Raw genomic sequence first — 23,113 nt, forward strand, 5'->3', positions numbered from 1 at the left:
AAAAAGAAATCACACAGCCCCCTTTATTGCATTCCAATTCTCTGGCTCCCAAACAGCACATGGGTCCAGTACAATGAGAAGTTATTTAAAAACTCTGCTCACTATTCAAAATGTTCTTCTGACTCCAACGGGTCAGCCATGTTACCAGGTCAATATTAGTTTGGATCTTACCCAAAATGGTACCCAAAATACCATGCTGACAGCCAATCCTTTAGTATCTAAAATTAAGGTTTATTGTAAAGAAAAAAGAAAGAACTAGAAGAGAGTTGTTAAATGATAAAGCACTCAGATACATACAGAGACTTCAAAGTCCGTATATCAGGTTCTTAGCAGTATTGGTGTGTTTGCTGACTTGAAAATCTCTCTGGAATACATCCACAGCTTGGATGGGTCATTCAGTCCTTTGTTCAGAGCTTTGTTTGTAGAAAAGTCACTCCAGAGGTAAGAAACAGGAATGAATAAAAAATGGAAATGATGCAGGTGCCCTTTATATTCCTTTTGCCATGTGGCTTGTACTTCCTGTGTCCCAAACACAAGCTTCACAGCACATGGCATGGAAAAACCTTGGAGTCCCCTGTCCAGAGGCATGCTCCTTCAAGTCCTGATGACTGATAAGGTGTAACCCCTGGCTTCTTTTAATGGGTTCTTTGTACAGCTGGTGACTCTTGATAGGCCATCCAGCAGGCTCAGTGCTGATGCCAATCTGTCTGGGGATATCACCAAGAAACACAGCCCAAGTTTGGAAATATAGATATACTATGCATATATATAACTCATAATACAAAAGGTGATACAAACAAGATTAGCATACTTGGCCAATTATAACATTTTTCACAGATACCTTAGATGGTATATCTGGCATGATTCTTTGCAATTTTTTAATATTGATAATATTATAAAGCGCTTACATATTCTGTACAGTGTCACATTGGCCAATGTGAAAGAAAAGGTGATTGATATCACACTTAGAGCATCCAGCTTTGATAGGCACGCTCAGTTGATAACCCAATATCAAAAGCCAAAAGAACCCATATCTCACACCCATACTTTAGAGTTCTGGGCTATAAGACTGACCCTTCTTCTGATCAAAAGAAAGTTGATGCACATTCTCACAGGCAATCACAGTGGTGTTCTTTTGCATAAATTACCAGGCTTCCATATTTTATTCAGTAACAAGTCACCTGTGGGAATGTTGTGGCACAAACAGAGCACTCCAATCAGCAGTATATCTGACCAGTATAACGCACACTCTGGCTGACAATCTGACTACCAGATGGTCTCTGAATTAATCTTTACAAAATAAAATCTTCAAGAGAGGTATTTGCCACCAGCCACATCATCAAGTGTTAGAGCTTCTGCTCGAGAACTTAAGTGGGGTAAAAATATGATTTCCCCCCCTTACGCTGTGGAATATATCTAATATTCACCTTTCACACATTTTTTTTTTTTACTCCCAAAAGTCCCATAGAAAATTTGACAGGACATGGCATAAATAATGATATATTCAGCATGGGCTTGAAAAGTTTGTTTTCAAATCTCCTAGTCTTTCTGAAAGCGCCTCTGTTCTTGTTCCTAAAGGAAAGTCAGATCCTGCATCTGGATCTTAAATCTCTTCATAGCAGGTTTGGACTAAGTTTGTTAGCAGTCAAACTGTACACATTATCAGTACATGTTAATAACATATTGAAATCATGAAAGTCATCCACCAGATGTTTCCATGCTGCCAGATAGAAGCATTTTAAAGTTTGGGGAAATAACAGGGGAAATAACTTCAAGATTTTGCCCCATTTTTATCATTCTTGTCTATCTTTTATCTTTAATGAAATAAGATCTCTCTCTCTACAATGGTGAAAGATACATGGCTTGCTACTCTTTTCCCACAATATATTAAAATTCCATTACTCTGAATTGTCACAAAGATACTTGTGGATAAGGACTATGTACTTCATTTTAGACACAAATTTATCTCCTTTGTACTCACATGCAGACTTAAGCATGTTTTTATTCTCAACCACCAACAATTAGAATGCTGAATAATGATGTGCTTTTATAAAGCATCCCTTATGTCAAAGCTATTAATTATTTCAAGAGTCTTCATCTACTATTTTAATTGAATCCTTCAATATGAGTTTTCATCCCATATTATGTCCCACAGCTGGGCCTCAACAGAGTGAAACGAAGGATTTATTTTTATAGAAAAAGCTATGAAGATGCCATATAATCCATTGCTATGGTAAATATTATAGGAATCATCAACCAACTTTACAGCAACCAAGACTGGTAAATAATACATTGAACACTGTCACACTATCTTATGTGATGCTGAAATGTAAAAAGAGTCTCACATATAGATTTTTGTGAGCAAAACAAAATGTTCATAGCCTCAATTCAGCATATTTTATTCACAGGAAAATATGCTCAACTTTCAGCATGTGAGTAATCCTAACCTTATTCAGTAAAATCCTTAAGTATGTGATTAGATTTAAGCATGTGAATAACCCCATTCCTATTCAGTAAAGCACATACTTAGCTTTAAGCACCTGGTTAAAGCCCATTGAAGCCAATAAGACACAAGTGTGACGTTGCACTCCATATGATTTTAAGAAAATATGCTAATGAGTGTGAATATAATGCAACTGGAATATGCTTCATGCAAAAGATCTCTTGTAAGGTATCATTACAAAGCTTATAATCTACTGAGTGTGGTCATCCTATTTGTATAAATGTATCATTCTTGTATCTGAAACTAGAAATATGACATATAACTCTGATGACCTATTGTAATTATGCAAAGTGTGGGTGTAGTAGTCTCGGCCGAGGTTCGGCCCTCAGCGGGGCTGTGGGGTATCCCGCCGCCTCGCTGTAGTCCGCCGGCAGTCCTGGCCCGGCGTCAGTCTGGGATAACGGACACACGGTTAGGGGGCTCAGGCCCGTAAACAGGGGCTGAGCCAATAGTTCCGAAAAGAGCCCCGAGCCCTCAATCAGGGCGGGGCAGTAATCACGCAGTCTGGGGCTCCGGCGCTCAAGCAGGGGCTGAGTCAGTAGCTCGGAAAACCCAGGCCCTTAAGCAGGGGCTGAGGCAATGTCTATAGCTGCCCAGGCCTTAGGTCAGGGCGGGGCAACAATCAAGCAGTCAGGCAGAAATCCAGGCCTTTAAGCAGGGGCTGGGTCAGGGTTTATAGCAGGTCCCAGCCTCCCTAGGCCAGGGGAAAAGGGGGAGTCTGCCACCCAAGGAGTGGGTGGCAGGGGGGATGCAGGCCCTCCGACTCCATTGCGTCCCAGCCCGGGGCCCTAGCAGCGGCGGAAACCCACTGCTGTCAGTGGGGATCCTGGCCGCAACACACTGACATCGGCTCTGGCAATGCAGCAGCCAGACTGGGGTCGGCTGGCCCGGGGCTACTTCCACACTCCCCCTCGTATGGTACCTGGGCTGTCCTAGTGTCCTCGGTGCTCTCCACCAGCATCGGCTCCTCAGGGTACCGGGCGAAGGGCAGGCTCGGCTCCTCCTCACGGTAGCTGGGACGGGGCAGGCTTGGCCAGTCCTCCTCAGGGTAGCGGGCGAGAGGTAGGCTCGGCAGGCCTGGTAAGTCAGCAGGCCAGTCGCGGCCTGCAGCCGTCTCCCAAGCGGGAGCTCGGCCAGAGACGTCTGCCCTCTCCGCCGGCATGGGCTCCACTGAGCTCTGCGAGTGGGCTTTTATACTTCCGGGTCGGCACCGTGACCTCTGACGGGCGGGCGCCGGACCCGGTGGCTCCGCCCATGTCGGTATTAGGGGAGGTTTGGCCCTCAGTGGGGCTGTGGGGTATCCCACCACCTCGTTACAGTGGGCCATTAATGGTGTCTTGGAATCTTGATGGCTCCCATCAACTAGGACAATTGGTTGTAAATGGCTCTGTTTACTTGCAAGCCTTCCTGTGAGTCAGGCCAGGAAGAATGAAGGCTTGAGGTCTCACAGGACATGTGATCATGTCACCTGGTACTGGAATCCATCTTAAACCTGGTGCTTTTCCATTTAGAAGGAGGGGTGAGGACCCAGAGAGACAAAAGATTCCCGCCTTGTGCCAAAGCTATATATGTTCTGGAACAGAACAAAGAGTTCCAGTCATGAGAAATACCCTAGTTACCACCTGAGCTGGAGCTAACAAAAACTGTACCAGGGGAAAGAATTGGGCCCAGACTAGGAAAGAGTCCAGTCTGTGAAAGAAGCTTATTGGAACATCTCTGAGGGTGAGATTTTATCTGTAATCAGTTTCTTAAATGTATTAAGCTTAGACTTGCGTGTTTTGTTGTATTTTGCTTGGTAACTTACTTTGTTCTGTCTGTTATTACTTGAAACCACTTAAATCCTACTTTTTATACTTAATAACATCACTTTTGCTTATTAATTAACCCAGAGTAAGTGATTAATACCTGGGGGAGCAAACAGCTGTGCATATCTCTCTATCAGTATGTTAGAGAGCGGACAATTTATGAGTTTACCCTATATAAGCTTTGTACAGAGTAAAACGGATTAATTTGGGATTTGGATCCCATTGGGAGCTGGGTGTCTGGAGACAGGAGCACTTCTTAAGCTGTTTTCAGTTAAGTCTGCAGCTTTAGGGAGTGTGGTTCAGACCCTGGGTCTGTGTTGGAGCAGACTGGCATGTCTGGCTCAACAAGGCAGGGTTCTGCAGGCCCAAACTGGCAGAGAAAAGGGGCTCAGAGGTAGTCTCAGCACATCAGGTGACAGTCCCAAGGGGGTTCCTGTGATCGAACCCGTCACATAAAGCATGTGCTTAAGTGCTTTGCTGCAGCTAGGTTTATAGTGCCTATGCAAATTCCATTGAACTCAATGGGAGTTGAATCAGGCCCTCTATGTTTTGTATTTCAAAAGGTGACCACAGAATACACATGAGAGTGATAGAACATTGATGTATGTGATAGAAATGCCCATAAAATGAATTAAATAAAAATGAAATGAGAACAAATTGGACAAAGCCTATATACAGGGAATATGATCACAAAGAAATAGCGTTTGGACCAGTCTATGGACAGTAGCCTGTGTCCTTCTGGAGCGAGACCAAATTAACTGCTCTTAGAACCAAAGTTGTAGATGCAGGATCATGATCCTGCAAGTAGTTCCATTTGGGTGAGTGCAAGGGTTCTTCTAGAATCTGAAACAGCTTGCAGGATGGGACCATACTTCTCTTTGCACTTTCCTCAAAGCTATTTATCACCATTCCCGTTTTACAGAAGGAGAAAGCTGTGGCACAGAGCAGTGACTGTATATTGTAATTTCTTCTAATTAATTCATAATTTTTTTGTAAGTTGTGTTGTTGGGGTTTTTTCTTGGGTATTTTTGTTTTATTGTTTTACTTTTAGAGAATGATGGCAAAGAGTTTACTGGGAGTATTTGATACTCAATGGGCCAGGTATTTGGGTACAGCCAGAATGCATAGAACACAAGTCAGAATGTAGTGTGCAAAAGTAGCTTAAATCTCTCCTCTGCATTGCCCTAATATTGGTTCTGCTCTGTGCATGCTATTCCTACTGGGCTGGGTCACCGCAGCCTGAAGGCTCCTCTAATTTACGCCAGCCTTTAATTGCTAGGGAATGTCAAAAACACAGCCTAAGATCACTTTGGCGGGCCTATCCCTCATTTCTGCAGCAACATCCCCTTTCCCCTGCTAGTCTGGGAATGGGGAGAATGTGTGGCATTCCAGCCCCTAAACTAGCTTTATACAACCATAGGCTCCCCCTTGCACTGGAGTGATCCTTCCTGGGGAGTACATGGGGGATTGATAGTGGTAACAGAGCACAAAAGTAGCCATAGTGCACTGGAGGTAAGGTCTTCTGGTTTTTATTTTGTTTAACATTTCCTGGGAATTTATCTGTATTTATAAAAAATATTAAAAATGGATGAAAATCAGCAAAAACTGAAAATGAAGGAGCAACGGGCAGGGGGTTGATGGGTGTCTTCCACTCTCTGTAGGTCTGTTGCTTAATTGGTTAGATAGTCTTGGCTCCTGGGATCTGGCTACTGGCCGATTTCATTCCCCGCTACACAGAAGAAATAGATGGGGCTGGGTTGAAGGGCTGGGGTCAAGAAGGAGCTCTGTCCAGCAGGGATAGCAGTTGGGAACTATCACCCACTTCCCTCACCACTGTGAGACAGGCAGGGAGCCCCTCTCATCTGCCAGGACCCAGCCCACTGTTTGGCTTGCTCCCCCTCTGCACAGCAGCCAACATCAAGCGGAAGTTATTCTGCACTGTGCCATTCCGGTGAGGACTCTGCAAGGGAGGAGCCAGGTGCAGGGAGTTCCAGACAGTACTTGCAAAATTTGGGTTAAAAATGGATAAAACCCAAATATATGCTTTTTCAAAACGGGAAATTTTCATAGAAATGTGGTAAAGCTGAAAACGAAGGGCCTAAGGCTATGCCCAGTCTGTATTTGTTAGTCATGACTGGTTATATAAGTCACATGGTATTGTTTTTGTTCCTCGACTAGATACCCAGGAGGAGCCAAGAAGGTTTGAAGCCAGTGTGAATTTGAGACAGCGAATAAACACGATTAGAGAGACATTGTTAAACCTTTTCCTTTCTGGCCCATGTAGGCCTTCCCCAAGGCATCATTCCTATAAATATGAAACCACTGTAAGAGCAATTATCTGGATGCAGAATTTAACTTTCTGTCATCACATTCACACAAAGTAATTGTGTGAGGGGGTGTTCTCCAGAGCAAATACTAATGTGAGTTTAAAATGTCCTATGCCAAAGAGCTCAGGCATACGTGTATAAAATTTGCTCTCTACAAGCATTCATGCAAGTAAAATTCAAAATTGCTCAAATATTGCAAAACTGAACACAAAAAGAATGAACAAGCCAAAACAAATTAATTTCTACATCTGAGCACACAGTTTCAATTTTTGCTATTGATTATTCAATTTATTCCTTGTCCTATGCATGCCTCAGTGCACAGAAATTACAATGATGCACCCTATCTGTCCTCTATAAATATCTAAAAATAGAAATGCCTCAGCTCTTATTTCCTCTCCCTCGCCACGCAGTGCTGTGTGCCTTTTTAGGTACTGTGCCTTGCTCCTTAAACAGCACCCCCTTTTCATGAATGCCAAGTAGCTTGCTCCCCTTCAAGTCCCTCTTCAGATCCCTACTAATCTGATTCTAATCTTTCCAGTGGCACTGTCCACTCCTTCTAGGGCACCTGATATGCACCAAAACATACATATTATATATATTATATATAAATGCTACAACACACAAGAAATCTTCAGAGGAACAACTTATGTAAACTGCTTTCCTTGTAAAATAATGCTTTCCCAAAAGCCGTATTCTCTTTGCCATATTCTCTATTTTTTCTTCCAACTCACCATAGTCAGCATTTATTATTTGATGTGATATCGGTCTAAATTATGCAGTAAGGTTCCGGGGAATGGAACTGGTGAATTTTTGGGCTTGTAGTTGTCATATCTTACTTAATGACCCTGGAAGCAGAAAATGGGATTCCTGTGATTTTAAAACTGGCATATTTAACTGGGGTGTATGTGTGTGAAAAATATACATGACCATGATCACACTGTAACAGGGAGCAAAGGGGTTACCATTTAGGTCTCAAATCTTCAGATGTAGAAAGAGACCGAGGAAACTGGTTGACAATGCAGATGAGATTTTAAAAAAATAGAAGTGCATGTTGACATTGTTTTGGGGATTAGTTGTGATTACTATAATGGGAGTTAAGCAATTATTTTTTGAAGTAGTGTGTGACTTTTATGCAGTTACAAGAGCAGAAATTGCATTCTGACAGTGTATGGGATTAGAGGTTCTTATTTGTGAATTGTACCTGTAGAGTCAAGAGGACAGATTCAGAAATGGTGGAACAGTGTGCAGTTTCATTGGCTTTAATGGAGTGGCAGACATTTACACCAGATCTGAATTTAGCCCAGGAACCCATTTCTCTGCACATTTTCATTTTTGTGTGATAGCAATACACTGTATAGAGTGCAATTTTCTTGGTTGGATTTTATGATGCTAACATTACAGCCATTAAACATTACCTGGTGGTGATGTCACGACCATGAAATCTACCGTTATTCCTGCTAGCTCACATTGGGTGTGCCACTTGTTCTCTCTCTTGCTCATACTGCAGTGCAATTATTGAGGATCTTCAGAGTATATACAACTGGGAAACCAAGTAAAGAAAGTTTTAGTTACTTCAGGTAAGAGTAAACCAACTCGTGAATAGCACCTCCTCATGTACAGTATTTCTATTATTTAGCTCATACTGGGAGTAATATACATATAGGCCGGGTCCTAAAATGGTTTAAACTAATGGGTCTGTTGACATCAGTGGAACTATGCTGATTTACACTAGCTGAAAATCTGGCCCTCTATTCTAACCCCAAATCAAAGTTCATTCTTTTCATATTTGGAGGGGGGAATATTATCCCAGTGCTCTTGTGATGCCACAAACCTGTTACATTTTTTATGGTGTGAATTCTGTTTGGTAAACCAAGTCCTGATGCTGAAGTCCTTCCACAGACAAAACCTCTCATCAACTCCAAGAAGTGCACAAGTTTTCTCTAAGGCACATATATTTCTTTGCCATTGAATCTTCTCAATGGAAAAACAGAGCATTATATTTAGCAAGAACTGTAGCCTTCAATTACAAATATGTTTCAAATTAAAGTAAAATTTACAGATGACTGAAATACAAAGACTCCTTTTCTGACTGGAATCTCCAGTAAACTTTGATCAGTTCTAGTGATATTATAAAGCATTTCACAATTCCCAGATTTAATGTTTTTCAGCAGTTTATTCTTGAATTCCTGTCTTCTCCAATACAAATATCACTGAGAATTAAGAGGCACAACCTGCTCAAATGTGCGTGTGTATCCCTTAGCAGAGGGAAAATATTTACAGAAGACTGACTTCATAATAAAGTATTTTTATTTATTTATACATCTTGCTGGTCTCTGGCTCTTTCTATGTAGTGTTTCTTCTAGAAAGGTGTATAATTTTAGAGGGAAAAATTCTAACATTGTTAGAACTTTTAAATGGGTGGGCAGAATAACGCTTATACCCCAAGCTATTTTAGGCTCTCAGGACAGGATATTTTAGGGTTGGTTTTTTTATGTAATGGGGTTTGTACTAATTTACAAAGAAGTTACCTGTAGATATCTGAACTCCCAAAGAGAATCAAAAGGAGAGTTACATTGTTGCAGATCATATTGCTCTGTAGGGTTTAGACAGAACAAAGCTTGCATCTTGGCAGGGGGGTTAGACTTGATGACCCTTGTGGTCTTCTCTAACCTATGAAGACACATAGAATATTGCTGACATGATGTGAATTTTACCTCCCTATCACACAGTACTATACCTTTAAGAGGAGAGGGTCTGTGCCAGTTATCTGCTGTAGCATCAGAGACATGAGAAGTTGCCATAAAGCAGAGTTAAGCAATGCAACCTTTGGAGATTTAAAGGGTGACCCAGAAAAAAATAATCATCCTGTCCTTGCTCAAACTCTAAGCTTGGGAAGGGCATTTCCCGGAGAATAAAGAAGGGGGAACCCCTAAGTGAAGTGGGGAGGGTTTAAGACTTCTCGCTTTATATTTCACTCTTGTGGAGGGTCTTATGATCTTCCTAGGTGGTAAGAGCTGGGGCACTTTTTAAGCCATGTAAGTTGGAATAAATCCATTAACAATGAATGATTTCCAATATGCTTCTCCTCGGCAGCGCATCCACGTAGTTACACGTACACGACAGTCGTCCTGATTCCCAGTTCAGAAAAAATCACAACTGCACCCACCCCCCCATCTCTGCTTCTCCTGTGCAGAGGAATCGTTCTTCTTAAGCGAAATGAGCTCCATTGCCGCCTATTCTCCGGCTCCTCCTGTTCACTCCCTGCGCCGGCAAAATCCCCCATTTCCCACGCAAATCGGCGGGATCTGTACACTTTTCTCCCCGCGGAGTCCGGGCATGATGGAATCCTTTCCTATGTTCTTGTCGCTGACAAGTGCTGTAGCAGCTCAAGTCTCAGCAGATCTTCAACTGATGTAAAGCGTCCATTGAATCCAATGGCAGTTTACACCAGTTGAGGATCTGCCCCGAAAATAATTAAAAGGAATCTAGCTGCGAAAGGCCACCCAAGAACCGGATCAGGTGGATTATTCGGTTGCCCAAGGAATGCAACGCAGGTTCTCAACACTCATAGAAAGAGAATGCACTCTTTCTATACCGCATGAGAAAAGAGCCACCTTTCTTCATCTGTAAGGCAATCATGTAGGAAGAGAGAGAGAGATCTTGTCACCCCTTCGGACACAGAACCTTTGGACTGAAACTGTTCAGTTAAATTAGGAGAAAATTGCAAAGCAAAAAAACCAAAACAAAACAAAAAACAAAAAAAAACAAACAACAACAACAAAAAAAAACCCGAATGCAATTTGTGTGCAATGCTAATGATGGTGAAAAGACATTACAATCATTGAGAGTAAGACAAGCTAAATTGAGATTTAGCGATCCCACTGAAGGCATCAGTCAAAATTGGTCTGAGATGCAAATCTGTTGGTTTCCTTCTCAGTGAAAGTGAAATTTAGTAATAATGAATTACTGGAACCATTTTCCTTTTCCAAGCAGACAGCTCACATTTATCTTCTCACTGCGATTAGGGGAAAGCCCTAGGAGCTGCTGTTTGATCTCAGATGTAAGTCACAAAAGAAGCCGTACAGCATAGTTGAGCAGTAAAAAATACTTTATCCCCGAAGATTATTCGGTAGATAAATTTCACATGTAAAGCCCATTTATTCTGTTTTTATCTCAGAACAAATGTAAAGACTCAACTTGTACCATTTAAGTGGCTGCAGATAGGGTAAATTATATTGCAATTATTGTCCCCCTCTGGTGATATTGATAACTTTTTGAAAACTCTCCCCCAAACTCCCTTGTGCTTTACCATTATTATGCGTTACTCTATTGAGCCAATCTGCAGAAGACATGAAATAACTTGCACGCCTCGGGGAAATAATTGACCTACTAGGCACCAGCGATGTAGATTTCACATTGTTTATTTGATTTGTGAAGGTATAAATTCAGATTGGATTAAAGAAAAACCGATCCCTCCCTGTGATCTAAGAGCCTGCTTAGATCCTTTGCAGGTCTTACTATTGTAAAACAACATCAGGTTTACGGTCATTTCGCCTGTGTCACCAGCACATAAATCACTGTCTGGGTTCCCGCCGCAGTAGGACAGCAGGGCAAACCGCTTCGGCACGGTTGGAGTTAACCCCACAGCAAACCAGGGCTACTAGCACCAGATTACTTGCCGCGCAGCCCATGCATTCTAGAGTCACTTCTGGTGCAGTTATCAGAGCCAATTACATCTCCCCTTTGTTTTCCTTGTGTAAATGAACGGGGTAATCTGGCGATGTCTCGAGTATTTATCTGTTTATTTGAAATGAGAATATATAAAATAAATCTGCATTTTTCTTCCATTCGGGTGGGTTGTTTGAAGTCTCCAGGTTAGGAATTTAGATAAGAGGAATCTCAGGCAAGCATAGCCAGATATCAGGGTGCCAGACACCAGATAACCTTACAAGTACCTCCCTCCCCACCCCAGGGGCTGCCTTCATAGGCAAGGGGAGAAAAGGTTCTTCACCTTCACAGAGCAGGAGGACAAGCTAGGGTCTCCGATTCGGGACAATCAAGAGTTAAAATCTCCACTACCAGATCGAGGGAAGGGGGATCCTCGTGATAAAAAAAAACCCAAAATACGGAGGTCTTCAAGAGACAATTTTGATTATTACAATTTCCCAGCAGTTACATACAAAAAGCAGGAAGGGCACCTTTGGGGTTCTGAAGAAGAAACATGTTATATATTGGGCTTTTTCCATATAAAGGACCAGAGCCTATAATCCTTACTAAAGCAAAGCTTTCACTGAGACAACTAGGAACTTTGCGTGAGTAAGGAGCAAGTAAAGACCGCATGATTTCATTCTTAGTTTGCTCCAATAAGGGGCCCAATAAGGTGAAACCCTTGCACGCCCTAAAAAAAAATCCTATTAGAAATGCACGGCCCTTTATCCTGCTTAGCGCTGAGCACCTTCTTCCAGATGAGAGTAGGGACTAGGGGGGTGTAATATGTTAGGTCCGGCTGCCAGACAGTGTTAAATGCGCAAGAAATATAGTATCTTTTCACGTGGACTTTGTTCAAATAATTTGTTCCCACTAGGAGGAGGATTTGGCGATTAGGGTATAAATGGAAAGAACAAACAACTCTTTCTATGCTCACACTGATTGCGAGAGGAAAGCAGGGCAGGATTTTATTTTATATTTTTAAGAGAGGGAACCTTAAGTTATTTTTTTAACACCAATTTGGGGGGGCGGGACAGGAGGCTCAACTGTCAGACGTTTTCCAAACACCAGATTAATGCTGCCCAGAGCTTTGTCGTAATGTGACTTTACTGTTTTCAAGTGTGTTTTCCAACCTGTAATCGTTTGTTTGTTCTGTCTCGGCACAGAACAATGAAATCAAAATAGGAAGGGGGTGCACTGGGGATTTTTTATTTAGGTATGTATTTATTTTTGCAAAGCAAAACCACATTTTTCATTTTTAACACAGCAATAATCCTAAAGGGCAAGGGGAACATTTAAAAGCAGCAGATAGTTTTTCCCTTCATTTGATTACAGACCATTTCGTTGACACTTTTGCGTCCCCCGTACTTCAAAGAAAGTGTTTTAAACAAGTGTAAAATTCACGGCCACGTTTGAATCGGAGACTCAAGAGCGTTAGTATTTTCATTTGCCTCTGTAATGCAGAACAACGACCGATAAATATTTACACTTCAAAAGTTTAACAAACACACGCAGGAAATTTTTAACTTTATGAGAATATTAACAGCGACCTTCGATACTCCCTTTGAATTCTTAGACCATCAGAAAGAAAAACGGCATATGGCATAGTTTTGATCACAAGATCAGTGGTCTCTTGTTTAACCTACTGGTTCGAAAATACTGGAAGGTGTATATATTTACGGCCCGAAATTATTTTCAAGTCCTCCAAACAATTAGAGCTTTCAAAATAGGAAGGGTTTATTAATTATTATTATTGGTAGTAGTAGTAGTATGTCTCCAGGAGCATTGCAAAATTAATTGTTCCGTCTCCATGTATTTTACAGAATAAGTCTATTAATTAATTAATTTTAACGGTTAATTTTAATGGACACACGCTAAATTCTTTCAACGAATCTGGATATAAAATATATTGAAATTCTAAATTGGCTAATGTGTGTGTGGCGGGAACCCTGCGAAAAAATAGCTGCCCCACATTGTTATTACTCTAATATTTTCAGGCAGAAATCAGATGTGAATAAATCTTTAATCAGTGTTCACTTAGTTTGACTGCGAACAAATAAAATACCAATAATTTTCTTGTTGCAAAATCCGCAGGATCAGCTACAGAAGAGTAACATCTCTGTACTCTTTGCAGCTGAGAATGATAATAAGAACATTACAGATGTTCTGCTTGAAATATCTACCAGTTGCTTAGATTTCTGTCCTGACACTTTTTAAAGGGCGTTTTTAAAATCGCCTCAATTGATCTGGGTGCAGTTATTTTTAAAACAGTAGCTTTTTTTTAGAGTGAAATTCTATTCCTAAGCATAGAAGTGTCTTGATTCAAAAGGGGGGAGTGCGTTTGGGGAGGAGTGAGGAAGGAGATCCCAATCTGCTCAGGAGTTATTTTTCTGCTACTAGAGAGGTTACTGACTTTAAATATTTTCTTTCCTCATTAAAAAGTATTAGACTAAAGATTTTACTCTACAAACCAAATCCCCCATCCTTGCCCTCCTTTACCAGCAGCCAGTTTCCTAATCAGTTTTTTATTGCTGACCAATGCCCTTTGCCCAGGGGGTCTCGTCCATAAGGTAGAGCTAGACAGTATATTTTCCATTGACTGGCTCATTAATGCCAAATCTGTGGGTGCTAGTTGCTTCTCATTTACTAATAAAACGTTACTACAGCTAGATTAAAAGTGTATTTGGAGTACACTGTATCTGAAGGGAACTTTCATGTTATTTTGCTCAATGCCTCCTTTCCTGATTTTATTATTACGTGCTCCTGTTTGAATGTTTATAGATAATAAAGAACTAATTCCATTCTTAGTAATGATTTGCTCAAAGCGCGCATCAATCACTGGCATCAGGACCCATCACACCACGGGGGTCCAGTGCCCCACGTACACAGCTGCTGAGAACGAAGCTCCATGAACACAAAGGAGGAAATGACGGTGTGTATGTATTTCAAGCAGTTTGTTTACTGAAATCAAATTGTAGTGTGGTGAGTTCAGAGAATATTCTCTCGTTGTTCAGGAAGGAAAATATTTGAACACAGCGTTGAAGGGGCAGGTGAATATTCTGCATTTGGACGATGTTTGCAGCATTTCGGATCTTTGAAGCCTCAGTGTTTGCTGAATATAGGTTCTGTGTCCCATCCTACTCCTATTGAAGTCAATGGCAAAACTTTAGTAGGGCAGGACCAAGTCCTCAGAAACCAATGTCAGGATCGAGTATTCTTCTCGCCTGCCTGCCTGCCAAACCGGAGCTCAAGAAAGCGAACGTGTGCAAAATATCATGGCCCGGGTTTTGTTATTTCCCCCTCTCAAATCCTTACATTAATTCCCAGGGAAAGGGGAGGGAGGGGAGCGTTTACTACACTGGGGCTTTTGAGCAGAAAGATTCTGATCTCTGATTCCACCAGTTTTATTTATATGGTTTAGGGTAAAATATATATTGGACAAGAGCAACATGGAATCCGAAAAACCCCAAAGTCTGGCAATAATTCCTTCTTCAAAGGATCAGAAAATATACACTCAGCGGCACCGAGGCAAGCAGTACTGTCTGTTACAGACAAGTGACATCATGTAGACTCTGAATGCTTTCCCATTATTCACTTAGAGCAGGTTTTAAGGTTATGTTCCAATTTGAAAATGAAAGTTTGTCTTACTGCTCCATATTATATTACCCGTCCCTTATGCAATGGATCATCACATTAAATGTCAGACAGAAGAAAATGGAAAACAAACTCAAATAGAGAGTAGATAATATTTCCATGAAGGAACATTTCACTCTTTAACAAGCTCTCTGGACGCTATAATTATGCTATAAACTTGTTTTGATTATGCACCAGATTGTAGACTGCAAACCACGGAGCTACTTTTTAAAACTATTTTGGAGCAAACTTTTTCCATGCCAGTCAATTAACTGAACAGTGAAGTTTCTAGCTTTGCAGAGGGAGTGAATTTCTTATTTCGGTCACTGATGCTGGGGACACATGCCCAACCAGGGCTCTGGTTGTCAAGCACAAATGCAACATTTATAACTTTGTAAGTTTTTTTCCCTTTAGTTTTTGGATGGGGTGAAAGGAGGGAAAGTTTTGTTCTAAATATTAAAGCTGTCTAGCACTAGCAATAGACGAGATCACCATATACAGTCTTCGCTGGCAACCTCACTTTCGCGCTAACTCTTTTATACCGAAAATTCTGAGTGAGACCATTGGTCGAGAGAAATCACTTTTACCTTTATTCTTTGGAACCACTGTCACTATTCTCCTCTCTTGCGACATCGGCTGTCCTTGGAGATCTCCTCTGTCCTCTAGAATGTCCCTCTGTCACCTAGAATGACAAACAATTAAATTAAATGTTTAACAGCTTCCCCCACTACACACATACTTACATTTTTGTTCATTGCATTTTGATAGTACACTAAAGTCCCCCTCCCTTTCCCATATATGGCACTCCTGGAAAACAATCTGCACCTACTCTGGGAACCCATCAGTTGTTTAGACAACCAAGTCTGTGCCAAACGCTGTCACAAAGTTCCTTTGTATTTAGCTCTTCTAAATGCACTTTAATCCCGGTACTCTGCTAGCAATATTTTATTATTATTATTTCCACTGGCTGATGCTCCCTCCTTTTGTAGGAAACCCTGTCCAGCTGCAGCAGCCCAGAGAAAATTCGTTCGTCTGACTCTAAATCGACTCCAAAGCGCTCAGAAGCAACAGCATATCAAAACAGAGCCCAACATACATTAGTATCTCCAAGATTGTGTAAACAATCGTATAGACTGAGTTACACTGATTCAAGGATTGTTCTGCTCCCTTGATTATACCTGTCTCAGAAATCTGAAGTCACTTGACACAGGCAACTAACTCGGTGTCCATCTCTTTGCCACTCCCGGAATTTTAGCTCTGCTCTGGAGGGGGTTCTCTTTTTTAATGATAAGAGATTGTTACATTGGATCTGAGACGTTTGTTATTTTGCAGCGGGATCCAACCTTCACTCTACTGACAGCTATCATGACCCCCTGCTGTGTAAAGGCATTTGTTTTTTGTTTGTTTAATGTTAATGTCCACCTATCAAGATGAGCTTCGAACGTATTAAAACAACCTCCAGCACCCGCACATTACACAGGGCAAATTAAATCAAATATTGAGAGGTCTGGTTATTTTATGGCGTTAGCGGGACAGCCGACTCCTTGACACTGACATTTGATTTAAAGCTGCCTCATCAGAAATAAAAACAAATAACTTACAAAATAAGCCTGACAAGAGCTACAACTCTAAATACGTGTATGGATGATAGAACAGAAAAGTAAATAAATCTTGGTTACCTAATTGAAAGGAAGAAGAAAGCCGTTTGTATAAATAGAGCTTCAGAAAGAGGAAAAACAGAACACAAATGACATGAGACAACTGGCAGTGCATACGCATGCGTGTCGATACAGTATGTCTGTGCGCAGCTGGGATGGAACCAGCTCTTTCTAATCCTCACTGCGCTTCCCCATTTGCAGAACGAATGTAATGAAGAGCTGTTTGGCAGCCGAAATCTGCTGAAATCTGATTAGTGCCATTACTACTGTGGGATTAGAATCTTGCCTTTTCATAGAGGAATTTGAATTCAGGGGGAGCTTTCCGTCCACCCTCTATTTCTGCTCTATCCCAGAGAAAGATTCAGGAGAAATGGGGGCGTGGAGGATTCAGTGACAAGGGGAAAAGGATTAGAGACATGGAAAATTTACATAGGACGGGAGGTTGGAAAAACGGAGACTGATTGCTTTAAGAGGGGACAGGAATAAGATGGGACAAGAGAAAGGTATAGAGAATTAGACTGGCACTTCTATTCACTCCGTCTCATTATACAACAAGGGAACATCCAGGGAAAACAAAAACAAACCAACCAATCCTGATAAAAGGAAATACTTTGTCACCCAATTAGTCTGTTGTACTCAAGATGCCAATGAACACAAGAGCGTCAGAAAATGAGTAGACAGTTCTGTACATAAGGAGAGTAGGCAGGGATATTATAATAAGGGTTAAAAAATAGACAAGTGTTTTGGAAAGGATACAAATTTTCATGCCTTGCTCGGGGCATAAGTCAAACTAACTATTGAGTGTTAGGGGAAAATTTCTCTGGGGACTGTTATTCCATAATTACCTCCTGCAGGGTTTTTTCCATCTTCCTGTGATGCAGCTGGTACTGCATTGTAAGATACAGGACACTGGACTATACAGACCATTGCTTCTGCTCCAATATAGCAATTCCTTGTTTCCTATGAATCAGGACTACAGGATCTTGCCTGGAAAGGCAGATATGTAGACTCTCTCTTACCCAACCCCATTTTTACCCCTATATAATTATGACAATTCTATAATTAAGACCTGAAACCTGTAAAAATGTATGTGTGGGAATATCTTCACTGACACAACTGGTAACAAAATGGGACTATTCCCATGCATAAAGTTACTCCAATGCACAAGTGTTTGCAGGACCGTGGCCCTACATTTCAAACATTAAACTGCAACTAATCAAGAAGAATGCTACTCTACATGCCAACTAAAAATATAGTTCTCTCTCTCTGTTTCAAATCCCTTTTGTAGATATGTGAAGTAATTGTAATCAATCATTATAATTTAATAAATGGATTATGGCAAAACAATTATTCCAATGTATGCTGCAATAATTATATATAATTTAAGCTACTATCCAGAATACCTACAATCTGCATTAATGTTACTATTATGCATTGACAGAGCAATTTTTAAATCTTTCTCTTTTTGATCCAATCCTGCAAGTCCCACATTTTCCAAACTTCCACTGGAACCAAAAGGAATTCTGTTTGCAAAGTGTTCACAGGGTCATCCCCTTTGTGGGACAGCCCCCACTTGTACATCCATCTCAACCTTGGGCTCAGTTCTGCTCCCATTAAAGTCAAGGGTAAAATTAACCAAAGGGAGCAAGATTAGTCCCCTACTCTTGTATCAGTTTTTAAAAATAGAAAGTAGTGTAACAGACCCACCCAAACATCTATATCAGGGTTCAGCAACCTTTCAGAAGTGGTGTGTCGAGTCTTCATTTATTTACTCTAATTTATAGTTTCGCGTGCCAGTAATACATTTTAACGTTTTTAGAAGATCTCTTTCTATAAAATATAACTAAACTATCGTTGTATGTAAAGTAAATAAGGTTTTTAAAATGTTTAAGAAGCTTCATTTAAAATTAAATTAAAATGCAGAGCCCCCCAGATTAGTGGCCAGGACCCGGGCAGTGTGAGTGCCACTGAAAATCAGCTCGCATGCCGCCTTTGGCGAGCGTGCCATAGGTTGCCTACCCTTGATCTATATTTTAAATTGTAGGAAACTTTACAAGTAAGACCTTTTCTGCATCACCACAAAAAAGAGCTTCACTGAATGGTCTGTGCACCATTTTGTCTTTTGTTACGCATTGATTTCTATCCTGCATTTTCTGTGTACCAAAACCTTCCTTTGAAAAGTAGATTGAGTCCTCTTTGGCACATATATGGCCCATTGTTTGAGTTACAGTCTTAACATATATTGAGGCTGGGCTTTTCAAAGAAGCCAAAGGGAGTTAAGTGTTCAACTCCCATTTTAGCCTTAATGGTTTAACTTCTTTTTTGTAGGTAATTTGCAGTTACCAACAGTCTACACATTCATACACCTCTCTGGCGTATAGTTTGCGTGCTGTTCTTGACATACATTCATCACATCCTCCCACTTACATATCTCTCTTCAGAATCATTATAGCCTATGATCTGAATGACCACAAACAATGCTGTACATAGTATATATGTATATACTGTAATATATAAAATGTAATATTAATACTTAGCACTTGGATAGTGTCTTTCATCTGAGGAGCAAAAAGTGCTTTAAAATGTTAATGAATTCAGCCTTACAACGCTATGTGGTGAAAGAATTTGGAAGTATTATTATTTCAAACTTATAGATAGCAAAGGGCGGCACAGAAAGAATGAGTGACTTGCCAGAAGTCACACAGAATAGCTATGACAGTGAAGATAAAAGAATGCTGATTACCTGGCTCTCAGGCTCAGGTCCAATCTACATATTACAGGTTCAAATTAAACAAATAGTAGAAAAGTAGCTATTTGTATGCATAGTAATTAGATTATGCCTCAATTTTCCTGATCTTGAAAATCTTTGTGTTTTTAAAAATAATAAAACATAAAAAGTAATAATTTAGCTTTAAGCTTTTCTTTAAACAAAACAACTTAAACACAATCAAGTTACAGCATCAAGAAACCATTAAACTTTAAAGTGAAGCAAATTGTTTAGAAAATTTAAAAAGAAAAGTGCTCCTGAGCAAAGTTCTTGAATGCCAAGCTTTAACATGGATAAGAAATCTGTACAGTTAAACTCTTATTAATGAGCTTTTCAGTTAACTATGGGCATGATTTCAGCATCTTCACATGCAGTGTTGCAATAGAGATAATTATAGTATAAATAGGAGCATTTGGATAAGAAAAGTCTATTGCTCTTAAGAGATTGTATCAGTGACCTCCAATCACCATAATTGATAATGCAGAATGTTATTTAATACAGTGAGTTCTTTTAATCAGGAACTTACTACAAGTAGTCTAAGGTATGGCATATTCAATCAAGAGGCAATTAATAAGAAGGTAGGATTGTTATTTGAGCATTCTTTAAATAAAGATCCACTCCTAAAATCTTAGGGCTAAATCCTGCCTTGTGTTAGTGCTTGAAAGGGTAGGAAAAAAGGTGCAGAGAGCCTCTTCTTCCTGGGCAAACAGCACAGGATCTCCATTCCATAACACTCAGAGAGCTAGGAGAGATGTTAGCCAATACATTGGCTGATGCACCATATCTCCACAAGTGTATGCCATGCCGGTAAGTATATGCTGATGGCTGGGTTTGCATTTTGCTCATGCTCAGAGGAGAGCCTTGGCTCTGCAGTTTCATGTGTCTACTCCCACCTTCAAGCAGAAACAGCACAAACACGTCACATCATAACTGCTACAACTAACAACATAAAAAAAAAAGACCTAACCTCCCACAAAAATGAGAAGCACCCAAAAGACAGAAGAAAAATGCCTATTTACCACTATTACAAAATAAAGAGAGATCCTGTCTCTGCCACCAGTAATTAGTTCAGCAGCTGAGTTTCCTGGGTCCAGTTACTGCACTCCCAGATCTTAATCAACATATTAACAGAGGAAAGGATAGCACAGTGGCTGGGGTGTTGGTCTTGGTTCAGTTCCCTGCTTTGCCACATACTTCCTTTGTGACCTTGGGAAAGTCACTTAGTTCCTTTGTGCCTCAGTTCCCAATCTGTAAAATGTGGAGAATATCTGGCTTGTTGTTAAGTTAAATACATTTAAAAGACTGAGGTGCTCAGATACTAGAGTGAAGGGGACCATGTAAGTGTCTTCTAGATAGAAACTTAACTCGGGCCTGTGGGTAGGTGAGCAGTCTTGCTATTCTGTGGTGTACTACTAGCCTACCAACAATTTCAATTAGGTTGATTACTTACTTGCAACCTTGTGACCCTCAAGACCGTGAAGAAAAGGTGAAAAGCATGACTTGACTGTAACTGATGCAGTGATGTCTGTCAGAGTTTGCAGAAAGTCTAAAATCACAGGTGTGAGTGCTCCATTCATCTTAATGTAGTGTTCACTCTGAAACTCACTGTGGGGGGCATGCCCTACTTACTCCACCTCAGAGGAGTACTCTGCTGAGCAGAAGGGGGCTCTCTTTGCTGCCACCCCATCATGGCTCTGCTGGGTGGTGTTAGAGGGAGGGCCTTCTAATTGGGTGAGTGGGGATTGATGACAGAGCATAGTGGTCTGTGGAAAGGGGCAGCCCCAGTGTGCCCAAAGACAAGTGATATTGGGTCCCCCAGAAGATGGTTTTTGTGGCTTCCAACCCAAACAGATGTGAGGTCACAGTGTAGGAGTGGGACCAAAATGCAGTATCCTGTGGAACCCCACATGGAGTGTTACCTTATTTGGCTTTGCTGAAAAGTTGTCAACATGATGATGTATTATTTTTTCTACAGGCTGAAAAGGAAGAAAGAGAGATTGTTATTTCTAATTTTTATTTTAAGGAGAATATAATATTTTGATCTGCTAATCAGGTTTAAATGTCATGAAACTATTTATTTATGCAATATAAAATAGCTTAGAAGGAGTCAAATTCAGAGTTCTCACTGAATCTAAAATGAACTAGTTAGTCCTAATATGCAGTTACCACCAGAGGTGCTACATTAGCAGTTTAAATAGCTACTTGATTTTATGGTCGGATAAACCTCTCTGTAATCAGACTACTTCAGTAGGTAGGAACCAAACATAAAAAAATAAAACCAGAATCCAAGACTGCAGTTTACACAGACTATCTGGAAATCGGGAGCAGCCATCAAGTGTCATTGGATTTTCTGGCAGTTCCAGTAACTCCAATGAAGATTTTGGTGTGCCAAGCATGACCCAATTATAATAACTCATACGGGATGAGAGAATTTATGCATCTATGTGTACCATTTACCTTGGCATCTCCTATGGTTGTTTATCTGATTCACCTCTAGAGCAACCCTGTTGGAAGCTGACAATATTTGGTTACAGAGATGCTGAGAGCCACTAATAATTTGCTTCTTCCAATTTCATTTTTCCCTTTGAGCCCTGACCTCCTTTTCTTATTGGTTTCTTAAAACGATTGATTAAAATAATACCTGCAAATGGGACTGAGTTACTTATGTAGATTCCCCCATCACAAGAGTCATCAGTGCTACTTTTATCTCTGATTTCACTGGTACAGTATGCCATATAATTTTACAGTTATATGCTGGTCTTTTAATTTACTTTTATTTCTGAAGATCAACCTTTTTACAAAACTGGTAAATACAAATTTAGATGTATCTTCTATGGTTAGACCTTTCACACAACAGGTGACAACTGGGATTGAAACATGAGTTGTTACACCATGGGGCTTTTCATGCACTATCATTGCCAAATTCATTAATTTATTTAGAGCTAGATTCTTCTCTCAGTTACAGTGGAACAAATCCCTTGAGTGTCTTATTTATTAAAGTCATGTTCTGGCCTTTATTTAATTGATTTGGAAAAATGACAGATTTTTTGTATGCACAGTACATACAATGACTCAGAGTTATTAAAGAATATATTCAATAGGACTAGGGCTATGCAAAACTTCCTGAATTAATTCTGAAACTAGGCAAGTTGAGCTTGGTTCCATGTTTTATTATGAATCCCAAACTCAGACCAGGATGATCAAAGTACTCAAACCTGAGCTGAATTTCAGGTCATTTCCTTCCTCTCTCCCTTGTGGAATCCCCTATACTTACAACCACACCACACCCCACTTCAAGAGGTCTTTGATATGGCAGGTGGAGAGGGGAAAAAGGGGCAAGAGGTTTCATGGTATCTCACAGCTGCTACTGCACTGCCATTTTTTCTCTTTAATTGAAAGACATTCAAGGTGCATTATACTATTAGGGATAGCCCTAGGGTGACCAGATGTCCTGATTTTATAGGGACAGTCCCAATTTTTGGGTCTTTTTATTATATAGCCTTCTATTAACTCCCACCCCCGTCCCGATTTTTCACATTTGCTGTTTAATCACCCTAGATAGCCCAGAACACATACTCCGCATACAATCAATAATATTCTTCTCCTCCTGAAGTCACAATCCCCTATCTTAGGTTTTTATACAGCACTAAGTACCTGTGCTAAGCTAACAATGAATTTAAACAAGGGCATGAATAATGCCATGTTTATTATTT

The 23,113-nt window shown here is 40.5% G+C and overlaps 1 long non-coding RNA gene across 1 annotated transcript; it reads right to left on the reverse strand.

The window, feature by feature from the left end:
• Positions 1-224: 224 nt before the first annotated feature.
• On the reverse strand, positions 225-16,230 carry LOC128838002 (uncharacterized). The gene is made up of 4 exons (XR_008445073.1): positions 16,154-16,230; positions 15,563-15,657; positions 8,051-8,175; positions 225-4,076 (listed from the first exon to the last, which is right to left on the reverse strand). It is a non-coding gene; the product is annotated as an uncharacterized LOC128838002 (long non-coding RNA).
• Between the last annotated feature and the right edge of the window lie 6,883 nt (positions 16,231-23,113).

This window comes from Malaclemys terrapin, chromosome 5, assembly GCF_027887155.1.
Source record: "Malaclemys terrapin pileata isolate rMalTer1 chromosome 5, rMalTer1.hap1, whole genome shotgun sequence".
Lineage (NCBI taxonomy): Eukaryota > Metazoa > Chordata > Testudines > Emydidae > Malaclemys > Malaclemys terrapin.